Raw genomic sequence first — 12,285 nt, forward strand, 5'->3', positions numbered from 1 at the left:
ATGGAACATGGGAGGTCTCCAAGCACCCAACTCAGCCGCTTCGCCTTCGCCTCAAGAAAAGAAAGTTAGACTGAATATTGTTATAATTTTCTTTTTGCCTTCTTTCCTTACTACCCTGGCTAGTGTTGATGTCATTTTGGCAGCTCACTCCAAAGTGAGGTGACCCCCTTATTTTAGGTAGTTTTGAGCTTGCTCAGGAATACGGGTATAGCCACCCGACCCTTAGAGCACAGTTGAGAAGTTTATGTATTATTTTGTTGCTTACATTTGGATACTAAACACTATAGAGCTAATGGTAAGTCTGTATAGCTGAAAGTTAATTTTCAGTTTGCAGCAATCCTGCAGTCCCTTGGAAAAGTAGACTAAGGTTATAGGTTCCTGGCTAGGTAAGGTCAACGCCCCTGAGTCAGCCTGAAGAAATTACAGAAGATGGATGATCTTCACCCATCAGCCCCCCTTTAAAATCAAGGGACCAGAGTTGTTTTTGGGAAGATGAGGCAGGATAAACTAGAGACATGCAGAACAGAGGTACAGAGAATATTCTTGTAAGAAATGGTGACAGGCCCTTTGGTTACTACATTGGGTCCTACTGGCCCATGCCTTACCTCTATATCATCCCCTAGACATGCAAGCCATTGAAATGGACAGAATGGAGCCATGATTGGCTCCCAAGGTACCAAAAAGAAAAAGGGGGAAATGAGGTGCCAGACTTTGAAGTCAGGCCCCACCACGTGAACCCCATTTTAGAATCGAACCCTGAGCCAATCAGATTTGTACCTGTGTGCTAATCTTGCTTGCACAGCTGATTGTTGTAACCTTGTTCTTTGCCTTTATAAGCCCTGTGTAATCACAGCTCGGGGCTTCCTCCTAACCTCCGCTGTGTCGGTGGGTAGGACGAGGCCCGAGTTGGCAGCTCGTTCAATAAACCCTTGCCTTGCTTTTGCATTTCGGAGTGTCTGAATCTTGGTGGTCTTCTTGGGGGTGGTCTTGCAACTTGGCACAACACCACTTCTGGCCATTTTCTGTATAAGTGGTGCTAGGGAATCGAACCCAGGGCCTCATGTATATGAGGCAGGCACTCTTGCCACTAGGCCATATCCCCAGCCCCCCATCTAACTTTTCTGTCCTGTTCCTTTTTGTCTATTTTTCTCACGTTATCAATCAATAAAGTAATGAACAGGTTATGGGCCTGAGAGATGGGATACAAAGACAAATCTCATCACTATTTCCATCCGGGAGAAGCTGGTGGCTGAGGAAGGGTATTTCCATCTAACATTAAAATCTGGATCAACATTAAGCAGCTCAAATTTCTGAGGTCCATGAGGAGATCCAGCGAGCTTTGCTCCCAGGATGTCACCAGCATCATGGAGCATCTTCTGTTTGCCTCTTTCAGCAAGTGCCTAGTTCTTTTTTTTTTGGGGGGGGTGGTGGTACGGGAGGTCTACATCTTGAGATTGTAACTCAAGACTGCAGACATGTTTATTTCTAAATTCCAGCTTGTATACAGTTTGACAATCAGGAAATAGCATAGGATTAACTAAGGTTTAAGAAAACAGGAAGGCCCTGAAATCGGTAAAAAACAACAGAAAGTAAAACAAGATAGAGTTGAATGGTTTACATAACAGACTCTTGTTGACATAATAAAACATCTCGGGATCAATTCTGTCCTTCAATTAAACCATATCCTTGCATGTCCTTGAGATAACAACATAGCCAGTGGTTAGGATGAACTCTGTTGTTGGCTCCCTAAGCCGTGACCTTGCACGCCCTTGAGAGTAAGCCGGAAGTCAGGATGAATTTCGCTGTTGGCTCCCGACATTTCCCCCGTCTTTGTTTTAAAGAAGCGAACCCGCCTGTCTTAGGTTGGGGGGGTCGCCCAGCCTGCCTTACTCGTCCTGGGGATCTTCTCCAGAGCAAAGCTGATGGCCCTGTCTTAGGACAGTCAAGCTGGCCCCGCCCTCAAACCGGTCTCTGGCTGCAGTTCCTCTCGGGCAAAAATTCATTTACTTGGAGCTTGACCATATGCAGCTGACTGGCTAAACTCATGAAAGAGTTTTGCAATATGCGTATAATGCAAGGCAGGCATAGGAAAACCATCAGCAAAAGTATCCCTGGGCCAAGCAATGTCATTAGCAGCCCCTTAATGTTAGTTAAGGAAGGGACATACTGTTGAAGTTGCTCAAACAGTTCTTTTGCTGTTTCTGCCACTTTAGAGTCCAGAGGCAGAGCTTTTTACTAGAGCAGCTATTTGCTGATGGAGTTGAAAGAGATCTAAGGACAAATTATTATGGTGCCAAATACCATTTAGATGTGCTACAACTTTTTCCCAAGGATAGTTCGACCCATTATACTTATGGAGGGTCACACAAATAAAATCAAACCCAGCATGACATGACAGCACACCCCTTGCAAAGTTTGCAAGGCACGAATTTGTTCTCCCAGTGACAACACAGATTCATACAATGCTTCTAATTTTTGTTCTACTTTATCAATCCTGCCTTGAAAGTGCATGGCTTGTGTGATATTATGAGCAAGATGATTAACGTAGTGAGCTGTCTGCACACTGTGTTAAAGCCACATTAGCCGCTGCAGCAGAGGCAGCTAAGGAAATAAAGGCTACAATGCTTGCTATTAATAGCCCTACAAATTGGTCTAGGGCACATAAGGTCTTTTAAATGTTTCACCACTTGAATACCTGTTTCTTCATACCAATGTTTACAGTGTTATGCCCAAGTCGCGAGAAGACCACCAAGAAGACCACTGAGAGCCAGACGTTCCGAAATGTAAAAGCAAGGCAAGGCTTTATTCAAGCGAGCCGTGGCTCGGAGCCTCGTCCTACACTCCAACGCAGCGGAGGTTAGGAGGAAGCCCCCGAGCTGCAATTTCACAGAGCTTATAAAGGCAAAAAACAAAGTTACAGCAATCAGGTGTTCAAACAAGATTAGGATACGGGTACAAATCTGATTGGCTCAGGGCTCGAGGCATTCCGGGGAGGTAAGAGTTAAGTGGGGAGTTTCCTGCATGCTGGGCCCTAATAAGCTTGTCCTGATAGCCAGGATAATTGGTGGCCTGGGTTTGCTCTCAGGGCAGGCTTATCTCAGGTTCACGTGGTAAAGTGGGGCCTGACTTCAAAATGGCTTTAGTCTGGCTCTTCATTTTCCCCCTTTTCTCTTTTGTACCTTGGGAGCCAATCATGGCTCCCTTCTGTCCATTTCAATGGCTTGCATGTCTAGGGGATGATATAGAGATAAGACATGGGCCAGTAGGGCCCAAAGTAGTAACCAAAGGGCTTGTCACCATTAATCACAAGTATAGTCTCTGTACCTCTGTTTTGCATGCCTCTAGTTTATCCTGCCTCATCTTCCCAAAAACAACTCTGGTCCCTTGGTTTTAAAGGGGGGCTGATGGGTGAAGATCATCCATCTTCTGTAACTTCTTCAGGCTGACTCAGGGGCGTTGACCTTACCTAGCCAGGAACCTATAACCTTAGTCTACTTTACCAAGAGACTGCAGGATTATTTCAAACTGGACAGGACTCCTGCTCACACCACTCGGGAAGTCGCTTATTCAGGTTCGGGTTCAAGTGATCTGGCACATTCCAGTTGCCTGCGGCCAGATCACATAAGTCTACTACTAAGTCTGGCGACCAGGTTCCTAAGGGGGCTTCCTTAGTTGCTAAAATAAGGGGGTCACCCCACTTTGGAGTGAGCTGCCAAAATAATTGGAAAGGCTGGTGAGGGTTAACGTCAACATTAGCCAGGGTAGCAAGAAAAGAAGGCAAAAAGAAAATTATAACAGTATTCAATCTAACTTTCTTTTGAGGCGAAGGCGGGTGCTTGGAGACCTCCCATGTTCCACCATGGTAGTCATCGTCCAGGGAAAAGGGGTCAGTTGGCCTGGCGTGGGAGCAATGGACGCAAGTGGCAATGCCGTCTACCTTGAGGGCGGTGGGAGTAGTCAGTAGCACGACGTAGGGTCCCTTCCACCATGGTTCTAAGGATTTGGGGTTATGCCTCCGGACAAACACCCAGTCCCCTGGTCTGAATAAATGGGGGTTAGGGACAGAAGCAGAATAATATAATGCCTTAAATTGGGGCCACATATTCTTATGCGTGAGCTGCAAATAATCAAATTTACACAAAAATTCAGCATCATCCAAATCAGCAAGCAATTCAGTCTGAAGGCTAGGGATAATGGTCAGGGGGTGCCCATACATTATTTCAAAAGGAGTAAAGCCAAGCTGATAGGGAGAATTTCTTACTCTAAACAGAGCAAAATGAGTGACATCCAGTCTGCGCCAGTCTCTAAGGCCAATTTAGTTAAGGTCTCTTTTAGAGTCCAGTTCATTCTCTCTACCTGTCCTGAACTCTGGGGTCTATAAGCACAATGCAATTTCCAATCTATCACCAGTGCAGCGGCTATTCCCTGACTTACTTTTGAGACGAAGGCTGGTCCGTAGTCCGACCCAATGGTGGATGGGAAGCCATACCTGGGTAGGATTTCTTCCAGGATCTTCTTAGCCACTATATTTGCGGTCTCATGCTTTGTTGGATAAGCTTCAAGCCATCCTGAAAAGGTGTCTAGAAAAACTAGGAAATATTTGTATCCAAATTTTCCAGGTTTAATTTCTGTGAAATCTACTTCCCAATACATGCCTGGCCTATCCCCACTGTGGCGAGCTCCTTTAGTAACTGGCTGATTGGGGGCATTGGTGAACTGACAGGCCTTGCAATTTTTAACAATATCTTCAATAAGTTGGTCTTCTTGTCTAATTTTCATTTGGAGTGTTGGAGCAAGTCCTTCATTCTTCGGGTTCCCATGTGAGAAGCTCAGTGGATTCTCTTAAGGATCCCCTTACCCAGCCCTTGTGGCAAGATAAGTTTCTCTTCACAAGTTTTCCACCAGTCATTGTTTCCTTCTCTGTCCAGAGTTTTGTGGGCCATGGGAATCTTCCCCATCCACTCCAAGTCTTCTTGGGAATACTGGGGCACAGGAGGCAAAGCTCATGGCTCTGGGTCTACTAGAGTCAATACTTCTCTGGGCTGAAGAGCTGCTTCCTTAGCTGCCTGGCAGGCCAGATTATTGCCTCTAGTCACTGAATCAACTCCATTTTGATGACCCAGACTGTGCATAATGGCAATTTTTGCTGGTTCCCATAGGGCCTGGATGAGGCTTAAAATCTCCTGCTTGTTTCTAATGGTCTTCGGCTGTCAGTAGCCCCCTCTCTTGGTAGATGGCTCCATGGATGTACACGCTGGCAAAAGCGTACTGGCTGTCCGTATAATATTTAGTCTCTCCTTTTCCCATCTGTAAGGCTTTTGTTAGTGTCACTAGTTCTGCTCTTTGTGCGGAAGTTCCCTGAGGGAGTGCCTCCACCCACACTATCTCAGTGTCTGTAGTAACCACGGCACCCGCATACCTTTTTCCATCCCAAATGAAGCTGCTGCCATCAGTGAACCAGGTGTGTGCGGCATGTGATATTGGCAAATCCAGCAATCTTGCCTGAGTCTATGTGCTTGGGCCAGGATCTGCTCACAATCATGCAGAGGTGCTTCCAGATCCAGATCCGGCAGCAGAGTTGCTGGGTTTAATGCTGTAGGTACACAGAAGCTGATATGTGCGGGGTTAAGTAACAAGGTCTGGTAATGGACCATGCGGGCCTTGCTCATCCACCACTCACGTGGTTGTTTTAGCACCCCCTCTAGAGCGTGTGGAGTGGCCACAGTCAGGTTCTGTCCCAGAGTCTACTTATCTGCATCTTTTACCAAGAGGGTTACTGAAGCAATTATTCTTAAGCACGGAGGCCACCCAGCGGCGACAGGATCCAATTTCTTTGACAAGTAGGTGATTGGTCATTTCCAAGGCCCAAGTGGCTGGGTGAGCACCCCTTTTGCTATTCCTTTATTTTCAGCCATGAATAATGTGAATGGTTTATTCATGTCAGGTAGGCCTAAGGCAGGGGCTTCTAGAAGGCTTTTCTTGATTGCCTCAAAGGCTTTTTGCATCTGCTCAGTCCAATGAATTGCTGAGAGGTTTTTGGTGGCTTCATGTAGAGGCTTGGCCATCTCAGCGAACCCAGGTATCCACCTCCGGCAAAAGCCCGCTGTTCCCAGGAACTCTGACTTGTCTGGCTGACTTGGGTGCAGGGATTTTTAGCACAATCTCTTTACGTGCATCTGACAGCCAACACTTGCCCTCTTTTAATATGAAGCCCAGATAGGTGACGTCAGGTTTACAAATTTGTGCCTTTTTAGTGGAGGCCCTATAGCCCAAGTTGCCAAGAGTCTTTAAGAGCCTAGCTGTTCCCTTTAGATAGCTATTTTGGTCTGGAGCGGCTATTAACAAATCATCTACATATTGCAATAGACTTAGTCCAGTATTTTTGGAGCAGTACTCACTCAGGTCTTCATGTAACACCTTGTCAATGATGGTAGGCGAATTCTTGAATCCTTGAGGCAGCCTGGTCCAGGTCAATTGACCGCTTATCCTGATCTCAGGATCATGACAAGTAAATGCAAAGTAGCTTTGGCTCTGAGGGGCTAAGGGCATGCTAAAGAAAGCATCCTTTAGATCCAACATAGTATACCACACTTGGCTCAGTGACAGGGAGCTCAGCAGGGTATATGGGGTTGGATGAATGTCCATTACTCTCTTGTTAACTTCTCTCAAGTCTTGCACTGGTCTGTAATAATTAGAATTAGGCTTTTTTACAGGCAACAGCGGAGTATTCCAGGCTGACTGGATGGGCTTCAGGACTCCTAAATTTTCTGATGTGAGGAATGATCCCCTTCTTTGCTTCTAGTGACATAGATTACTGGTGAACTTTTACTGGGTCGCCCCCGGCTTTGAGTTCCACAAAGATTGGAGGACGATGTTTTGCCAGTCCCGTTCCCCCAGTTTCTGCCCATGCTTGGGGAAACGCCCGTAGCCACTCATTTTCCGGAGACTCAGGCTTGGGATGCTGGTATAGCTTATAGTCCTCTTCTAACTTGCTAGTTATTAGTATACTAATAGGCTTTTCTCTTGAGTTCGTCACAGAAGCCCCACTGCCTGTGAACTGTATCTGAGCTTTCATTTTTGTTAAGAGGTCTCGTCCAAGCAATGAATAGGGGCAGTCAGGGATGACTAAAAACGAGTGGGTTACCTGGCCCACTCCCAAGTCCACTGTCCTTTGAGTAGTCCATTTATAGGGTTTAGTGCCTGTCGCACCTTGGACCCATGTTATTTTAGTGGACATTGGCCCTCTCGTGGCTAGCAATACTGAATTTTCTGCTCCCATATCTACCATGAACATGACTGGATTCCCCTCCACTTTCAATGTTATCCTGGGCTCAGGGAGCGGGTCTGAGCCCCGACTCCTTCAGTCATTGTCCTCAGCCAGCTCTAAGGCTGCCAACATTCTTAATTCTACTTTCTGTTTTTTCTCCATTTTTTGGCTAGCTCTGGGCAGTTTTTGACCCAATGCCCCTCTTCCTTGCAATAGGCACACTGATTCTTCCCCACCCTTTTTTGGTTTTGTTTTTTGTTTATTAATTGAACATAAAATTTTTTTGCAAGGTGTTGTGTAAAAAGGGTACAGTTACATAGTAGGGCAGTGTGTACATTTCTTGTGCTATCTTACGTCCTGTTTTTCTATCCCTTCTCTAGGTCAGGTAGACATATACACAGTATACAATGTATCAAGAACATATATAGTATGCACAGACTTGGTCTCAACTGTCTCTCCGTCTCCCTTTGTTAACAGTCATATATCAGGGAGATCATGCCCCTTTGTTTTCTGTGTTCTAGGCTTGTCTCGCTCAATATTATTTGTTCGAGTTCTGACCATTTCCCTGCGAATAACAATATTTCACCATTCCTAGTCGCTATGTAGTATTCCATTGTGTATAAGTACAATATTTTTTGGATCCATTCGTCTGTTGAGGGGCATCTGGGTTGTTTCCATATTTTGGCTATTGTGAATTGTGCCACGATAAACATGGAAGTACAAATGTCTTTTTGATATCTTAGGTTTTGCTGTTTAGGATAGATGCCTAGGAGTGGTATGGCTGGGTCATAGGGTAGGTCTATATTGAGCTTTTTGAGAAACCTCCATACTGTTCTCCAAAGTGGTTGTACTAATTTGCACTCCCACCAACAATGGAGAAGGGTTCCTCTTTCCCCGCACCCCCTCCAGCATTTGTTGTTTCCTGAGTTCAGAGTATAGGCCATTCTAACTGGGGTGAGGTGGTATCTCAGGGTTGTTTTTATTTGCATTTCCTTTACTAGCAGGGATGTTGAGCATTTCCTCATGTGTTTCTTTGCCATTTTTGTATCTTCTCTTGTGAAGTCTCTCTTTAGCTCTTTTGCCCATTTCCTAATAGGTTTATTGGGCTTGGAGGGGCTTAGTTTTTTGAGTTCTCTGTAGATGACAGATATCAGGCCTTTGTCTGTTGCTGTGCTGGTAAATATCCTTTCCCATATTGTTGGCTGTCTCTGTATTTTGATGGCTATGTCCTTAGCTGTGCAGAAACTTTTTAATTTGTAGTAGTCCCATTTGTCGAGTCTTTCCCCTATTTGTTGTGCCCCTGGGACTCTATTCAGGAAGTTCCTTCCTGTGCCTATAAGTTCTATCATTTTTCCTACTCTGTCCTTCAGTAGTTTCAAGGATTCAGGTCTGATATTGAGGTCCTTGATCCATTTTGAGTTGATCTTTGTTCATGGTGATAGGCTTGGGTCTACTTTGCGTTTTCTGCATATGGCTGCCCAGTTCTCCCAGCACCAGTAGTTGAAGAGGCTATGTTTATTCCATTGTATGTCTTTAGCTCCTTTGTCAAATATCAGTTGGCTGTAAGAGTGCGGTTTTATTTCTGGGTCTTCAGTTCTAATCCACTGGTCTTCCGATCTGTTTTTATACCAATACCATGCTGTTTTTGTTATGATGGCCTTGTAGTAGAGCTTGAAGTCTGGTACTGTGATACCTCCTGCACTGCTTTTTTTTGCCTAGAATTGCTTTGGCTATTCTAGGGTTTTTGCTGTTCCATATTAATTTATGGGTTGCTTTCTCTATTTCAGTGAAGAATGTGGCTGGGATTTTGATAGGTATTGCATTGAATTTGTATAACAATTTGGGCAATATGGCCATTTTCACTATATTGATTCTGCCTACGCATGAGCATGGGAGGTCTTTCCATCTCCTTGTGTCTTCTTTGATTTCCCTTATTAGATTTTTGTAGTTTTCATTAAATAGGTCTGTCACGTCCATGGTTAAGTTGATCCCTAGGTACTTTATTCTTTTTTTGGCTACTGTAAATGGAATTGTTTCCATAATTTCCTTTTCTGTTTGTATATTGCTGGTGTACAGAAATGCTGCTGACTTTTGTGGACTGATTTTGTATCCTGCTACTTTGCCAAATTGGTTTTTTAGGTGTAGGAGTTTGGGTACTGAGTTTTTTGGGTCCTTCAGATATAAGATCATGTCGTCTGCGAATAGGGATAACTTGATTTCTTCCTTGCTGATGTGGATCCCTTTGATGTCCTCCTCTTGCCTTATTGCTATGGCTAGGGATTCCAGCACTATGTTGAACAGAAGTGGGGAGAGTGGACATCCTTGTCTTGTTCCTGAGTTTAGGGGGAGTGATTTAAGTTTCTCTCCATTTAATATGATATTAGCAGTTGTTCTGTTGTATATGGTTTTTATTGTTTTGAGGAATGTTCCATCTATTCCTGTTCTCCCCAAAGCTTTTAATAGGTATGGATGTTGTATATTGTCAAAGGCTTTTTGGGCATTGACTGAGATAACAATGTAATTCTTATTTTTAGATCTGTTTATGTGGTGAATTATGTTGATTGATTTACGGATGTTGAACCATCCTTGTGACTGGGATGAAGCCTACTTGGTCATGATGTATGATTTTCTTGATCAGTTTCTGGATCCTGTTAGCTAATATTTTATTGAGGAGCTTTGCGTCTGTGTTCATTAGTGATATTGGTCTGTAGTTCTCTTTTTTTGTTGGGTCTTTGCCTGGTTTGGGGATGAGTATGATATTACCTTCATAGAATGAGTTTGGGATTTCTCCCTCTGTTTCTATTTCACGGAAGAGTTTGAGGAGTATTGGTATTAGCTCCTCACTAAAGGTTTTGTAGAATTCATTGGTGAATCCATCTGGGCCTGGGCTTTTCTTAGTAGGGAGGTTCTTGATTACCTCCTGTATCTCACTGTAAGTTATTGGTATATTTAGTTGATTTATTTCTTCTTGGTTCAGTTTGGGCAGTTTGTACTTCTCTAATAATTGATCCATTTCTGTAAAATTATTGTTTTTTGCTGAGTAGAGGTTTTAGAAATAGCTCCTTATGATTGTTTGAATAGCGTGTGTACTTGTTGTAATTTTTCCAGTGGAGTCCTTGATTTTACGTATATGAGTCAATTCTCTTCTTTTTTTGTAAGTCTTTCAAGGGGTCTGTCAATTTTGTTTATTTTCTCAAAGAACCAGCTTTTAGTCTTATTTATTTGTTGAATGGTCTTTCTGTTTTCAATCAGATTTATCTCTTCTTTTATCTTTGTGATTTCTCCCCCCTAGTCGTTTTAGATTCTGTCATTTCTTGTTTCTCCAGTTGTTTTAGTTTCATCGTGAGGTTATTCACCTGCTCTGCTTCCATTCTTTTAATGTGAGTGCTGAGGGCAATGATCTTGCCCCTCAGTACTGCCTTAGCTGTGTCCCATAGGTTTCTTTGTTATGTGTTTTCATTGTCATTGTGGCTTATGAGTTCGTTGATTTCATCTTTAATATGGTCTGTGGCCCAAATGCTGGATAGCAGCGTCGGTTTTAGCCTCCAAGAGTGTGTATAGCCTCTGTGGTATCCTTTGTTGTTGAGGGTTACCTTTAATCCACTGTGATCAGATATAATACATGGGATGACGTTAATACTTTTATATTTGCTGAGGTTCTTTGTGTGGGCTATGACGTGGTCTATTTTGGAACATGATCCATGGGCGGCTGAAAAGAAGGTGTGTTGGGTCTCTGTAGGGTGGAAGGTTCTATATAGGTCTGTTAGATCCATTTGGGAAATGGTGTTATTTAGGTCCTCAGCTCCCTTACTAATCCTCTGGGTGTTGGATCTGTCTCTCGGGGAGAGACCGTTATTAAAGTCATCCACTATGATTGTGTTTGCGTCTACCTTGCTCTGTAATTCTGTGAGAATTTGCTTGACATATGTAGGGCCTCTTTTGTTCTGTGAGTATACATTTATCACAGTGATGTCTTGATTCTGGATTTTTCCTTGTATTAATATGTAGTGTCCTTCTCTGTCTTTTTGAGTTGACTTTAATGAGAAGTCCAGCTTGTCTGCGATCAGAATGGCTACACCTGCCGTTTTGGTGGGTGCATTTGCTTGGTAGATCTTGCTCCATCCTTTCATTCGAAGCCTGTTTTTGTCCCTTGCTGTAAGGTGGGTCTCTTGTAGACAGCAGATGTCAACTTTTTGTTTGCGAATCCATTCTGCCAGTCTGCTCCTCTTTATCGGGAAGTTTAAACCATTTATATTTAATGAGATCAAGGATAAGGGTGTTTTTTCTCCTTCCATTTTCTTGTTGGACTGTTTTTTCCTCTTTTTTTTTCTTCTTGTCTTTAGTGAGCTGTTCTTTCTGCTGGACTTTGGCTATTGAAGTTTATTTCTGATTCTGTCTGTGTGTCTTTTACGATCTCTGTTGGGTGGGGCTCCCCTCTTAGAATTCGTTGTAGGGCTGTTTTTTTATTCACATACTCCTTTAGATCCTCTTTGGTGTGGGAAGATCTGGTTTTCCCTTCGAATGTGAACTCCAATTTCGCTGGATATTTGATCCAAGGTTGCAAATTATTAGCCTGAAGTACTTGGATGGTGTTCTTCCACTCACTTCGTGCTTGGTAAGTTTGTGTGGATAAGTCAGATGTTATTCGAATCCTCTTCCCATTGTAGAAAGTTTCCTTCTTCGCTTTGGCTGAATTCACAATTTGCTCTTTAATCTTGAGGTCTGTAGTCTTGAATATTATGTGCCTTGGTCAGGCTTTCCTGGGGTCTGGCCTGCCAGGTGTCCTATAGGCTTCCGTTACCTGGATGGGGTCCCCTGTGAGATTGGGGAAGTTTTCTGCAATAACTTTATTGAGAAAATGTTTAAGCCCTCTGCTCTGGTATTCGGCTCCTTCTTCTATTCCAGTTATGCGCAGATTATATCTCTTGTATTTGTCCATTAGTTCCTGGATTATTCTGCCCTGTAGCTTCACCTTTTCTTGGAGTGTGGTCATTTTCTGGTTGTTGTCAGCTGCTTCA

This window comes from Perognathus longimembris, chromosome 18, assembly GCF_023159225.1.
Source record: "Perognathus longimembris pacificus isolate PPM17 chromosome 18, ASM2315922v1, whole genome shotgun sequence".
In the NCBI taxonomy this organism is placed as follows: Eukaryota; Metazoa; Chordata; class Mammalia; order Rodentia; family Heteromyidae; genus Perognathus; species Perognathus longimembris.